The following is a 14,058-nucleotide window of genomic DNA, read 5'->3' on the forward strand; positions in this document are numbered from 1 at the left end:
GCTAACTAAGCAGTTGATTGATAGTATTTTTGCATTAATAGAAGAACTATAGCTTTTGAGATGACAGATGCACCCTCAAGGCCCATCAGGTCCAGAGACAGGCCTTTCCTCCTTTGCTTTTGGATAAGGAAGACAAAACCATAAGTTACATCTTTGCATTATATTCTCCCCTAGATGGCCCTACCAGTCATGTTGACATCATAAGTTGATCAGAAGCTAGTTTCAGTTGCAAAGTAAAGTCTTCTGTTCTGTACCCCAGGTCTGTACTAATAAATTAATTAGTTCGTGGGGGTTACAGAGACAGTTCAAGGAAGGGAGAGAGAGAAACACAGAGGTGGAATGAGGGGCTGCTAAAGCAGTTCAGGGAGGGGTAACCCTCCTCTTCCACGCCCAACATAAGGACTAGAAAGCAGATGGGGTCAATGATATTGGCGTGGCCATTACCAAAAGCTATAGTTCTTCTATTAATGCAAAAATACTATATCAATCAACTGCTCACTTAGCCTAGGCAGAGAAGGCTTCAGGAGCAAGTCTGTGAAGCTGCACCTGACAGCACCACGGGCTGCTCCCAGGCTGCAGGTGGCTAGAACACCATACAATCACACACTCAAATCTCAAGGCAGCTCCAACAAGTTAACGCCCTTTACAGATACCACCTCAACAGTATATTTTCAACAAGAATCTGAAATACATTTTCTTAGCTTTTTTTTTTTACACAAAAGGAGAAACGAAACAATTTAATATGTGCATTAGAATATTTCCCCTACCCTCATATTGTTTTCATTAATTTATTCAACCAAATATTTTCTGCACATCTATGTGCTATGCACTGTTAGGTGCAGAGAGAAGAGTACCTTAATCATCACTATTACAACAAACTGTAGTGCCTCACTGCAACTATGCTCCCAACCCATCCACAAAACCACCTGACACTTAGTCCCAGAGTGACCTGACGTCGGCTCAAAAGACCAATTCCTTTTAATTGTTTGCAACCATGGCTGCAGAATAAGCCGCGGAATACAGGAGGAGCCTCCCGTTTCTATGATGTGATTGTAGCAATCACCAAAAGACAACCACTGTGTTACTCTTTTAAAAAGTTATCAATTCAAGAGCTGAAGTATCTGGCTTCAGGGTTTACACCATTGAAATGATGGTCACACAAAGTGTAGGAAGCTGAAGCTGACCTGCAAATAAAGGAAAGAAAATTTCATTTAGAGACTCAAAATTCAGAAAAGATAAAAAGCAGAAGCTTTAAGGATGTGTGAAAGAGTTAGTCTAAAAATGAAAACCAAGAGCACACAATAACGGTCAAGAATTATCAATTCAACATTAAATAATTCTATGATATAAAGGATTAGGTGATAGAAACAGTAAACAGTGATTTGTTTGTTTGTTCCCTAATTCAAAGTACCCAGAAAGGAAAGCAGGGCATGTGTTTTCAAATCGTAGCTATCTTCCTCCTGGTTCCAGAAAAACAGAACAAATCAATGTCACATTTTCACCCGCCACATTGAAGGAAAGTTGTGAACTCCACGATTTCTTGATCAGCTTTTACCTCTATCCCTTTCTATCACTGCACTTTACTGTGAGGCTGAGAGTCTGAATTACTCACTTGTGCTTTTTCATTCTTTGATAAACACTTGCAAATGTGGAAGGCCCGCCTGCTGGTTGATTCCTTGCATGGTTCTAGGGACCAAAGTATAACATCTTCACAAATTTCTGAAGTTATTAATTTAACACAGTTTAATTTTAAATCTACCTTAGACTGCCTGAGTCTAGGCAAATAATTTGTCATCTTTACCACCTGTACCTCAGTTTCTTAAAGACATGTCTTGGTGATAAATAACACATGTGGAAGTGCTCTAAGACTTAGCTCAAAGGTCCTGCATAAACTGAAGGAATGTCTGTAATACATTAGCACACTGGTCTTGAACCCAATTAGAAAAAATCAATCCCACTGAAAGTTATACATTCATTTATAATACAAGGAGAACAAGAACAATTAGTAAACAGTGATCTTAATGACTAGATTACATATTTATAAAGTCCTACAAGTTAAAAGCTGGAAGATCCCACATTCCTATTCCTTCTTTTCAAGGTGAGAAATCAAACTTCCAGAGAGAAACTGGCTGGGTGGAGAGGATACTGATACCTGGCCCTAGACTCAAGCAGCAGTATCAAGCATCTTTCATTTTCCCAAATTACAAACTCCTCAGCCATCCAAATGACGGTATGGCCATTTAAAGGACTAATAGTTCCATAACGACCAATGATGCCCTTCTTCCTTCCCTCCCCCCCACTTTCCCTCCAACTTCCTTCTACCCCTTCGGTTCCTACGAGGAGATCTGCAGGTAACAAAACCTGATTAGAATGAAACTTATCAGATCCCGCAATCAAGGACGCAGCTTGACAACTGCTCACATTCGTCACTAATGGCAACGTTTCGGTTTTCCTAATCGCAGGGCCATCACACCCGGAAATGGAACCCGAAGCGCAGCCCACTTCAGACCACCGTATCATTTCCTTAAATCGCGCCCAATTGCGGGCGCTGGCTGCACGACCCCGAGACCGCGGACCCCTGGGCACTGGTATCCCGCCTCCTGCCTGGGGCCTGCAGGTCACTCGTGCCTCCCGGCCACGCGGCGGGCCTGCGGGCGCGTGACCCTCCCCGGGCCGCCGCAGCGGGCGGCCGGAGGGAGGCGAGGGCGGTATCGGGGCCAGTCGCCTCGGGACCGCGTCCGAGTCGGGCACTGGAAGGGCCCCAGACGACCCGCGACGTCCCCAGGTAAGGCCCCCGCCTCAGGCGGGCGCCCGCGGAGGCCGCGTCCCTTCACCGCGACCTCCCGCAGGAGGCAGCGAGGAGGCGCGCGCAGCTCGGGCGCTCTCCGTCCGGGACCCGCCCGCGGCCGCTCGGGACGGCTCGGGGCACGGGCGCCCGGCCCCTCGGGGAGGCGCCGCGCACCGCCCGCACTTCCCAGCCCGCCCGCCGCGCCGGGGGCGGGGGTCGCGCGCCCTCCTCCGCCCCCACGCCGCTCACCTGCCGGGCACTAGGCTCGCTCCATGGCCGCCCGCGCGGTGCGGTGCGGCCCGGCCGCCCCCGCCGCCTCCGGGGAGGGGCCGCTCCACGCCGCGCTCACCGCCCTCAGCCGCCGCCGCTGCGGCTCCCGCCCACCCCCCGCCCGGCCATTCCGCGGCCGCCTCTCCCCGCGCAGGGCCGGCCGTCCCACACCCACCCCCCGCCTCCGCGGCCCGCGACTGTTGGTACCGTCCTGGCGTAACGCCTTCCCCGCGACCAATCCGAGGGCTCCTTCGGCGACGCCCCGCCCCCCAGTGGGCGGGCCTGCCGGCTCCGCTCCGGCCCGCCCCGCTTAACCCCCCGCGCGCCGCTCCGCTCCGCACGCCGAGATTGACCTCAGTTCTCTGTGGCTTTCGTTTTTTCTTTCCGGGTTTCCCTAAGCAGGTAGGCGAGACAGGCAGCAGGACTGGAGAGCTGAGGTTCCTCATATCAAGTTCTGTTTGTGAGATGCAATTTCCCTCTTCCTTTTGCCCTTTAATTTGCCTCGACTTCTGCTTCTGCCTGTTTAAATGAATTCCCTTGCCCAGAAGAGCCCAGCCTTCCTACAGTGAGACCAAAACGCTCTTCCTTCGGACCACAGTAAAGCCCCCTGCTACATTTAGTTGCATGTAACAAAACCGTGACCAGCTTACTGTAATATTACTTGTTTAACGTCTGTCTCTTGCAATGGACTGTAAGCCCCATGAGGACAGGGCAGTCGTGTCTGGGTCTCCAAGGCCAGACACTCAGTTGACTCCCTATAAATGGTTGTTTCCTTTCCCTTGACTCCATACAGAACATCCGCTGTATAATACCTCCATTCATTTATTCACCCTATACTAAGACTTAGCGTACCTGTCCCTGAAATATTATAATGCACACTGCTCCATCGGTTAAGATGTGTGACGGGGAAAGATGGAGTTGATGCTTTTTTCAGCCTACATAGTTCATTTAGGCTGCAGAGTGTGATGGAAAGAACGCTCTACTGGCTGTGATACTGGGTGTGCCACTTAGCCACTCACAGCATCGGCTTCCTTATCTGGAAAATGGGAGTTAATCAAACGACCTATTTCACAGGGTTGTTGGGAGGACTTAAATTAGGAAATGTGTGGGGAAAGAACTTGCAAATTATTGAATGATGTTAGTTATTATTCATGTGTGAATTTATTGAGCACTTACTATGAGACGATCTTAGAGAAATAATTGAGTTTGACACTGGCCCCAGATAATCCAGTTAGAGGGGCAGCCCCTTTGCAGAAAATACTAATCACTGCAAAGAGGACAGGGTCAAATACAAGAGTTGTATCAGCCTTTTACCAAAAGGTTTGGAAAGGTTTGGGAGTCATTTTCTGACCATGGAATACATACTTCTTGGGAAAATGAGCGGGATGGTCATGAGAATCTACCTCATTTCTCTACACAGGAGCACTGGTCCGCCTGCAGTCAGCAATTCTCCCTGAACTTTGTTCACTACATCAGATCTTAAAGCAAGAGTGCAAAGCAACAGTTCCTCTAAGACGCTTTACCCCAAAGGACACTCCTTTCTCGCCTGTAATTCTGAAAGAACCACAAGGGTGGAATGTCCAACTGTCACTGCTCAGGAGGCCAGCCCATCCTGCAGCCTCGGCTTCCTCGTGACCCTCCACTCCTATCTTTAAGGACATCAGAGAGAAGGGTCCACGGCTTCTCTAGCCAGTCCTCTCCAGTGCTTAATTTCACATCCATCAAATCTTTCCAGCCACCCCACAAACTGCAGGGCAGACACACTTTCTCCTCCTCTGACCTCAGAGTTCAGGGCCTCTGAGGCTTTCAGACAGCAAAATTGTTCTGTCCCCCCCACCCCCGCCCCATTTTCTCTCCACTAGGCCACATTAGCAAGGCTCTTTGTGTATGTACGCATAGCACCAGCACAGCGTCCAGCACTCCAGGGTGTCAGTTTCTGTCCTCTCCTCCTGTGATGGGCCTGATTTCCCAACCAATCAACAGTCAGTATCGTCTAGATGTTGTGGAGGATGCAGTCATTTAAGATGGGGACTGTGCCTTCAAAGAGTTTACATGACTAGCATATAGGAAGCAGCTGCAAGGAATACGGGGGCTTAAATTATGCAGCACAGACTTTGTGATCATTGAAAGAATCCGGGTCCAGGAAGATAGCGTGGGCTGGTGCTGCCAGGGAGGCAGGATTGAGGTGAGCAAAGTATGGGTGGGAGATGAGAGGGGCAATATGAAGCAAAGTCAGGCAGTGCTGTGTGAACTTAGACATCCTTAGCAGATGACACGTGATGGGAGAGTTGTTCGTTTCTCCCTCCCTCGTGTCCCTCCTTCAGTGAATGTCTGCCAAGTGCCGGACTCTGAGCTAGACCCAGGCCATGCAAAGACAAGGAAGGCCTGGTCCTCGTCCTGGAGAAGCTTACAGTCTAGGACTGAGAAACAGAACGGAAGGTCAGGCAGAGCCCCCATTACGAAAGCCTGAGCACTTTGCCAAGACTTGCATGATGCTTCTTTCACAACTCACGTGATGGACTGCGGTTCTAGGTATCTTCGTCTAATCTCCCCCTTTGCCTCTTCCTTCCCTGCCCCCAAACTGCAAGGCTCTTAAAGAAGCAGTCTGACTTGACTTCATTTTTTATTTTCTCCTGTGGAGTGTCTGCCTCTTGCAGGGTACCTTCTCTGCACTGATGTGTTGAAGTGAATTGAATTGAAATCAGAGCAGAATCATGGCTGTCACCAGCTGAGGGTGGTGCACACACCTCCTTGGCAGAGGAATATCGGCCCAGCACCCTCCAGTGGCTTGCCCGCAGCCCGCAGAGTTCAATGACAATTCTGCTGCTCAGCATTTCCAATCCCAGTCCGCCTTTCCAGGCCCATTTTCTGCAAATTCCTTACCTTCCTTCCTAAAGGGCTCAGTGCTCTCTGAAGCCATCTCCTTTCCCTGTCCCCATGGTTGGGACAGAGTCTTCCTCTTCAAAGCCCACCTCACCCCACTCCCAACTCTACCTGGGAAAATGTTACTTCTCTCTCAAATGCCACTGCTCGTGAAGCCTTTGCTGCCCTAACTGGCTGTTTCCCTGGGCTTCCAGACTCAATATTTGGCTCTCTTGCACAATGCTTTCTACTGACATCTTTGGGGTGTATCACACTTCCCCTGGAGTGTGAGCCCTTCGAGGCCGAGGACGGTGTTTTATTCCCGTCTGCATCTTCTGTAGCACTAACTCTGCACGTAGCCCATGGTTGACACTCAGCACTTGACAAAGTTTTAGGAGAATAGGTCCCATGGACATGGGAAACCAGGGGCCCTGGTGGCTTCTTTCTTGGTCCCTTCATCAATGTAAACGTTTTCTTTAAACCGTTTCGGAATTTCCAAGACTCTGACAATTTGTCAAGCCCCAGGACTCAAATAACAGTCCAGCAATCCCCAAGGTATAAAGAGAGTATCGTCTCAAGATGCCTTCATGCACGAACACGAAACACACCACCCCCTCCTTCTTCTGAGAAAATGCACCCACAATGACGGGTCTTACTGAAACGAATGAAGTGAATTGTACATTGAGAGCTAACGGGGGCTGTATAAGAGTTCACAATGTTTCAAGGTGTGTGGTGCCTGGGAGAGGGTGATGGGAGATTAGTGAGTGAAGGAGTACATGTGTCCCTTTGTGCCCCGCTAGGAGCACTGAATAAGGATGCGTAGGTGGCTGAACTAAACTCGCATCATCATTAACTGAGATGCCTGCATACCTATTTAGTAAAGTCAGTCAGTAGTAGGTAAGTAAGTGATTCTTGGGTAACTCTGCCTCTAAGTTCAAGGAAAGTACTAGTTATATAAAAAACATTTGATTCTGGTGGCCCTTTCTAGTACCTACTTGGTACTCACTGGGTGTGTTGTGGCAGGTAGTGGAGGATGGATTATTCCCTGGTTAGGTCTAACAGCGAGCGAGTGAGAGACAGAAGTGGGGGCAGGGGAGAGAGAGGGAGGGGTTATTGTCAGGAAGATAGAGAATTTTTACGAGAATGTTGCTTTTAAAAAGTACTTACAGAAGGAAGCAAATCAACCTCAAAAAACACTAACAAAAGCAGTTCAATGTTCTCCTTTCAAGGACCTCAAAGTAATGAAGTCTCAAGCAATGAGGTACTAACCTTGGATTTGGTCCAGTCTCTTCATGTTGCTGATGAAGAAACAGATTGAGTTGAAGTAACCTGCCCAGAGAAACACAACTAGTTAGAGTAGAATCAGAACTAGAGATTGGATTCCAAGTCCAGTCCTGCCCCCTGATACCCATGAGACCACCTTCTCACTTCCCTAATCGTCCCATCAGAAAGGAGCTGTGTGTCTTGGGCCTGGCGAGAGATCAGTTCTCCCACAGCGGGCAGGGCATGGTTGATTACGTGGGGCCGGGCCACAGCCATGTCCCACCTGTACCTGCTCTTACCCTTCCTTCCCCGTCCTGCCTCAGGCAGGGGCTGAACCTGCCAGAACTTGTTTTTCCAGCCTCCCATCCTGCTAGAGCATGGGAAAATGCCCAACCATAACTGATGGGGCCAGAGGAGAAATCCCTGGAGGGTTTCTATAAAATGCTGTCCTCTTTACTAAAAGGAGAATGACAAATGAAAAATGCCTAACTTCCTGCCTTTGGATACAGCTGCAAGGAGCTTGCGTTTGTGACTTGGCAGCAACTTTACAACCATGAGGGTGGGAGCCTGAAAACAAGGCCAGTCCCCTGAAGAAGGCAGAAAGGACCAGGCACATATTTAAACGTCTGAAGTATAACATGTAGAAAATTACGAGCATACAGCACCATGAAATTTCACAAATTGAACACACCTGTGTAACTAGCATCTGTTATTCACTCCCTGGCCCCAAGGGTGAACACTGTTGCAACATCTAACATCATAGACAAGTTTGTCTGCTTTTGGACTTTATATAGATGGGACCTGACCGGACCCTGCCTGATAAATCATTTTCCGAAGGCCCAGTACTCTTCTGTGTCTGGCGTCTTTAATACTAAGTTTGTGAGAGTCATCGATGTCCTGTGTAGTTATAGATCATTCATTCTCACAGCCGAATAGAACTCCATTGGGAGAGTATGTTACAATCTATTTATTGATTTTTATTCTTGATGGACACATGCGTAGGTTCTAGATTTTTGTCTGTTACAGATAGTGCCGCCATGAGCATTCCTGCGCCATGAAGAATGTTTGGGTTTAGCTGGGGGTGGAGCTGCCAGGCCCTTGGGTATGCTCACGTCAGCATCAGTAGATAGTGCCAGTTTTCAAAAGGAGTGGTACCACTTTACACGCACACCAGCAGCTAATGAATGGCAGTAGCTCCAATTCTTGTCACTTAGATCCTTTCTGAGCCATTGAATTAACTACACCTGGAACTGCCTACTTCCAACTTGGGTCAGTGTTTAAGCAATGGCTACTTGGAGTTTCTGTTGCATGCAGCCCAGAGCTCCCAACGAAGACACCCTCCGAGGGTAGATCAGGGTGCTTTGCTCCGAAATACATCTTTCCTTTAAAGGCCAACCACTTTCTGACCTAGAGGTTATCTACTGCCACGGCGGAGGCCAGTTGGTGCAGAGCCTTGGCGTCTCCTTAGGGAGCGGCACATAGGTTCCCTCGTCCTCATCACCACCGCCACCACTCACCTAGGCCTTCCTCATTCATTTCCTAGACTATTGCAATGATTTGCTACCGGACTTTCTCACCTGAGTCTCTCCCCACTGCCGTACATTCTTCATACCGTCCACAGTATTAACTGCCACGTATATCTCACAGTTGACCTCCTGGGGTCTTCTGGATTATCTAAAACCAACCGACATTATTTTCTTCTACAACCCATTTAGCTGCCTGAGAACACACTGAAAGCTTCTTTGCTAACAGCCAATCAATCACCCAGTGTAGTAACTACCATGAACTGAGAACTCATCTCGTTTGCCAAGCCCTGTGCTGAGGACATCATATATATTATCTCATTTTATTCTCATGATAACCTTACTATCTTTGTGCCAGTTATCAACTTATGACCTCTCAGCGCCAATCCACCCTCATTGCTAGCCCTGTGAAAATCATGTTGGACCTTCTAGATTTTTTTCCTTAGCTGGGTGGCACCACATTAAGCATTGCCAGTGGAGGGCGCTGGAGAGGCACTACCAGGAGGAAGGGGCTTTCTTTCCTTGTTGGTTCTGGTTGCCTCTCTCAGATGGCCAGGGTCCTGAAGTGCACAGAGGCCAGCTGCTTCCCCCAGCATCCCTCCTGGCGCCTCTAGTGAGACATCTCTCCACAAATGGCTTTCCCCAGCATCCTAGAGGGTGGGCTTCGAGCAAGTTTAGATTTCCAGCAAGTCCCTCCATTTGCAGCGTGACATGACTTCTCTGCTACTCAGTGAGGCGAGACAGTGCTCTCTCCAGCTGTCTGGATCTCAGCCCTGGGAGGGGAGGGGACTCCCTTGTCACTCTGTCTCAGCTGGAGCAGGAGGTGGCTGGCCCTTGTATCTGCTATTCTTATATTCTAGAGAGTTCTGTTCACCTTTTACGAGCCTATCCCCTCTTATTCCAATCCACTGTTACAGTTAATAATTTTTAAACTTTCTTTGTTCAAATTACTGTCTAGTTCCTGTTGTCTGCTCAGACCCTGATGGATATAGTCCTTTTCGGATTACCTTTTCTTTTTTTGTTGTTTTGAATGATTGTTTTTTTTCATCCATTCCGTTTTATTATTATATCAATCTAAAAAGCTCTGCCAGTTGACTCCATCTCCTCTCTACAAATTGAAACATTATTTTAATAATTTCACCTTCTGTAAGAAATCTCCCCTCGAGCTTTCTGACCCGCTCCCACAGACTTTTTCGCCCTTTATGCCTGGTTCGCCTGCACATCATGTTGGAAATCTCCTTGGACGGACTCTCCTGTGTGGAGCACATTCATCCATGCGCTTCCACGTTTTGTCCTTTTCGTCCTTTCTTCCTCCCTGTCTCTGAAGATGCATGCCTTTAAGAAAATAACCATTGGAGGCTCTAATTACAGGCCCAGGTTTATGTTTCTTTAGTCTCACTTTAAAGCAAATTTTTATTTATTTGTTATCCTCTATGGAGGATTTATATCAATATCATTGCTAAGATTCTCATAAAGAGCTTATTTAGGGAAACGATCCTTTTTTGTTTTAGTAAGGTATGGGGAGGAACCAAAAAAGCATACACATGTGTTTATTTTGCCACCTTTACCCAGAACTTCCTGTATATAATATTTTGAAATCTACTTTTTATTTTTAACAGTGTATAACTTCGCAAACAACTTCCCACATTATTACATATTCTTTTACCAAAACATTTCCTTAAACTACAACATTTAAAATGATCTTTGGTATCCTATGCTGTAATTTATTTAGGTTTCCCTTTCTTGGACATTTAGGTTGTTTGCATTCATTTGCCACTGAGAAATTTTTATAAGGGTCATGGGACAGACCCGTATAACAGGCGGCTTGTCACGTACACAGCACATTTGCACCCTCGGGCCCTGGAGAACCCATAAACCACTGGAGTTACCTTCTTTGATGCCCTGTCCAGCTGCCAAGGGCAGGACATCCTGACTGCCTTCTTAGCTAGATGCCTGATCAGCAGCTTACCCAAGAAAAGGCAAACTCCTGTAGTGCACAGAGGCCAGCTGCTTCCCCCAGCATCCCTCCTGGCGCCTCTAGTGAGACATCTCTCCATAAATGGCTTTCCCTAGCATCCTAGAGGGTGGGTTTTGAGCAAGTTTAGATTTCCAGCAAGTCTCTCCATTTGCAGCGTGACACGACTTCTCTGCTATTCAGTGAGGCGAGACTGTGCAAAGTTCATTATTAGCTTGTCTTCAGTTTTTCTTTCTCCTCTATTTTGCATTTAACTCTTAATTTTGCCTTCAATATACGAAATGAATCTATTATTCACTTCCCTTGCATGCAATAGTGTGCTAATAATTTTATGTCTTTGAGTTAGTCTCTGACACCATGACATACCATGTTTCTGTGCTCATTCGGGGTCGTCGTCCATGCATAAATTAGGCCCTAACTTCAGGTAAGTGCTGTGCCACCATCTTGGCTCATCCGACTTCAGCTCGTGATGTGGGAGAGAGCAGCTGTCAGCATCTCCAGTCATAAAATGCACCAGATAAAGACATAGCTACCCAGAAATAAATAAAGAATGCTCAATGGAAAATTAAATTCTGGAGAGACAAGGAAAATGACAATAATTTTGACCCTTCAAATCTTTACTCTCCTCCATACACAGACTGGCAATTCACAAGTAAATGCAAGGTTTTCAACTTCCATCAGTTTGGAGTAATGAAAAAAAAAAAAAGCAGCACTCTATACAGTGCCTTTCCTTGTCCTTTTTAAAACTCAAAAGAGGCGCAAGCAACAACATTCTCCTTCTGAGTTGAAACTAACAGTGGCTGAGGTGGCCCAGCACAGTGCTCCTTTCATGAGTGTGAGTGAAGACTGGGCTTATTCACAGAACTTGCTGGGCGGTTTAGACCACACCCTTTCTGGGCTGCCGGGTAAAACCCGCAGCTTAGGCTGGGCCTGGATGGGCGGGGTGACGCCCAGAGGGCAACATGGGGTCTGCTTCTGAAGCAGCCTTCCTTCGCAGCAGCAACCTGAGGTGAAAGCTCTCATGCCAGGAATGATCTGTCGCTCTTGATAGTCAGTCCGGCTTTCAATTGGCATTTCCTGAACTGAAGCGGCGTGCCAGGCCTGGGAACAGGGCACCGGCCCCGTGAGGAGATACACACAGACACCCAGAATCACAAGACTTTTTCATGCCGCGGCCTCGTATAATAAACACCTACTCACCGGCTATTTGTGCCAGCGCCAAGATTTCAATAGAAAAAGGGCTTAGGGGAGCTCTTTTGGAAGAGGGAGGCCAGGGGACTGATGGGGCAGCCCTTCTTAGACTGTACGCTGCGTACTAATAAAGTTTTCAAAGATGCTCTTGTTCACGTACATAAAGTTGAGAAAATGTCAGTTTTCCATATGACACATTTCACGTTTAAAATGTTTTTCTTATTCTTATGGGGGGAGGCAGGGGAGGCACTGGTGGAGAGTGTAGGAGGCAGCTAAAGCACCCCTCCAGCCAAGTCACCCCTCCGGCTGCCGCTAACCAGGCCCTGGTTTCAGGTACCTGTGTGTGCTCAAACGTCCAAAAATATTAAATGGGAAATTCCAGAAATACACAATTCATAAGTTTGAAATCGTACGTGGTTCTGAGTAGCGTGATGAAATCTTGCCCCACTCTGTTCTGCCCAGGACATGACCCATTGCTTCATCCAGCGTGTCTACACTGTACACATGGCCACCTCCTAGTCACAGAGCATCTGTCACAGTCGTCAGAGAGGGAGGGCGGGGGATGCCACAGTACACTGTTATAATTGTTCTATCATTGTTATTAATCTTATTGTGCCTAATTTATAAACCGAACTTGACATAGGTATGAATGTGTAGGAACAAACCTAGTATTTATAGGGTGTGATGCTATCTGCAGTTGCAGGCATCCACTGGGGGTCTTGGAATGTGCCCCCCTCGGATAAGGGGGAGACCCTGCAGCTCATTAATCCACTTACGGGGCCCGGTTTTCATTGTTTATAGAGTACCTCCTGCGAGCCAGCCAGTCCTGGGCCCTAAGGGCACCAGAGCCCTCTTTCCCTGAACTCACAGGGCAGGGAGGCCCTAAGGGGAAGGGGCTGCCTGACGAAATCCAGGGCGGCCAGTTAAAACTGCATTTCAGATAGAGGAAGCACACATTTTTAGTATAAGTATGTCCCGTGCAATACTTTCACTTGCCAAGTCTGGTGGCCCTTTCCAGGAGAGACCATGCAGAACGCAAAGTCCTGGGGCCGGCCGAGGGGAGGGGGCGTCCTTTAAGTCCCTGCTTCCGGGCCAGCTCCTGGGCGAGGCCTCCGTGACCGCAGACGCACCTATGCGTTTATCGTCAGGACGGAGCCCCTCCCGGCGGGGGCCTTTCTCCTTCTCCATCCTATTCACGGTCCTATTTCCAGCAAGCAGGTGCGCAGTCCCTACCTGCTGGATCAATAACGTACTTGGGGAGACGGAAGGGGGACGCGGCGGTCAGGGGAGGCAGCAGAGAGGAGGTGGCAATGGAGGTGGGTCTGGAGGAAGTCCACGCACTGAGGCGTGACAGGACGCGCCCTCGTGGGGGATGGTGGGCACGCTGCACGCGCAAGGCCACCGACTGCCGCAGCCCACGACTGCCTCAGCCCCGCGACAGCTCGCGCGGGGCCCCGCCCACCAGCCGGGAGCAGCCCCGGATCTACTGGGCGACAAGTTTTCCTCTGTGCCCCCAAAGGGACTCTGTATTGGCCTTGGCCTCAGGGAATAAATTCTCCTTTAGGGAGACGTGAAGGTAGCTCAGCTGTTTCTGAGTGGTGATGTCTAAGGATCAAAAAACAAGCACACAGGGATGGATGACGAGCTAATGGCGTTTCACAGGCCAGCGATAATTCCAAAGCCATGTGAACGGTAGGGCAGGAAATTAAGCTCCTGAGTGTCCGCTCCGAGCCAGGCCCTGCCCTGGTCCTTGCAGGCTTCACCGTAGGCCCTTCCTACCTGCGCTCACAGGAGTGAAGGCCGGGGGCCGCGAGGAGAGGGCGGAGTTTCGTTGTGGGTTTAGTTTTGTTTTTGCTTTTATAAAAAATACTTTTAATTTCCATACGGCAAAAGCCACTTTTTTAGTGACAGTCTATGCGTTTTTATGCACATATAGATTCTTGTAAGCACCACTTCACACGGATACAGAACAATTCCTATACCTACCGATTTCCCTCGTGCTGCCCCTTCTGTATTCAGACCTTTCTGCCTTCCCTAAACTCTGGCAACTGCTGATCTGTTGTCTGTTTCTATTTTTCTGTCTTTCCTAGAATGTCATGTAAATAGAATCACGTAGCACGTGAACTTTTGAGATTGGGTTTTCCCTCAGCATAATGCATTGGACACGCGTCCGTGTTGTGCAGGGA

The 14,058-nt window shown here is 48.4% G+C and overlaps 1 protein-coding gene and 1 long non-coding RNA gene across 4 annotated transcripts in view; one reads left to right on the forward strand and one right to left on the reverse strand.

Moving 5' to 3' along the window:
• Positions 1–3,178, reverse strand: part of FAM20B (FAM20B glycosaminoglycan xylosylkinase) — a 29,571-nt gene extending 26,393 nt beyond the window's left edge. For 2 of the 3 annotated variants that reach the window (XM_039881381.1, XM_039881382.1), the window contains exon 1: positions 3,038–3,157. The gene's annotated coding sequence lies outside the window, so the exon portion shown is untranslated. Of the gene's footprint in view, positions 1–3,037 lie in introns of all 3 variants that reach the window. The other variant, XM_039881380.1, reaches the window with a different exon arrangement.
• Positions 2,326–6,609, forward strand: LOC120617624 (uncharacterized). The gene is made up of 2 exons (XR_005656977.1): positions 2,326–2,785; positions 4,479–6,609. It is a non-coding gene; the product is annotated as an uncharacterized LOC120617624 (long non-coding RNA).
• Positions 6,610–14,058: the final 7,449 nt, after the last annotated feature.

This window comes from Pteropus medius, unplaced genomic scaffold (assembly GCF_902729225.1).
Source record: "Pteropus medius unplaced genomic scaffold, Ma_sr-lr_union100, whole genome shotgun sequence".
Taxonomy (NCBI): domain Eukaryota; kingdom Metazoa; phylum Chordata; class Mammalia; order Chiroptera; family Pteropodidae; genus Pteropus; species Pteropus medius.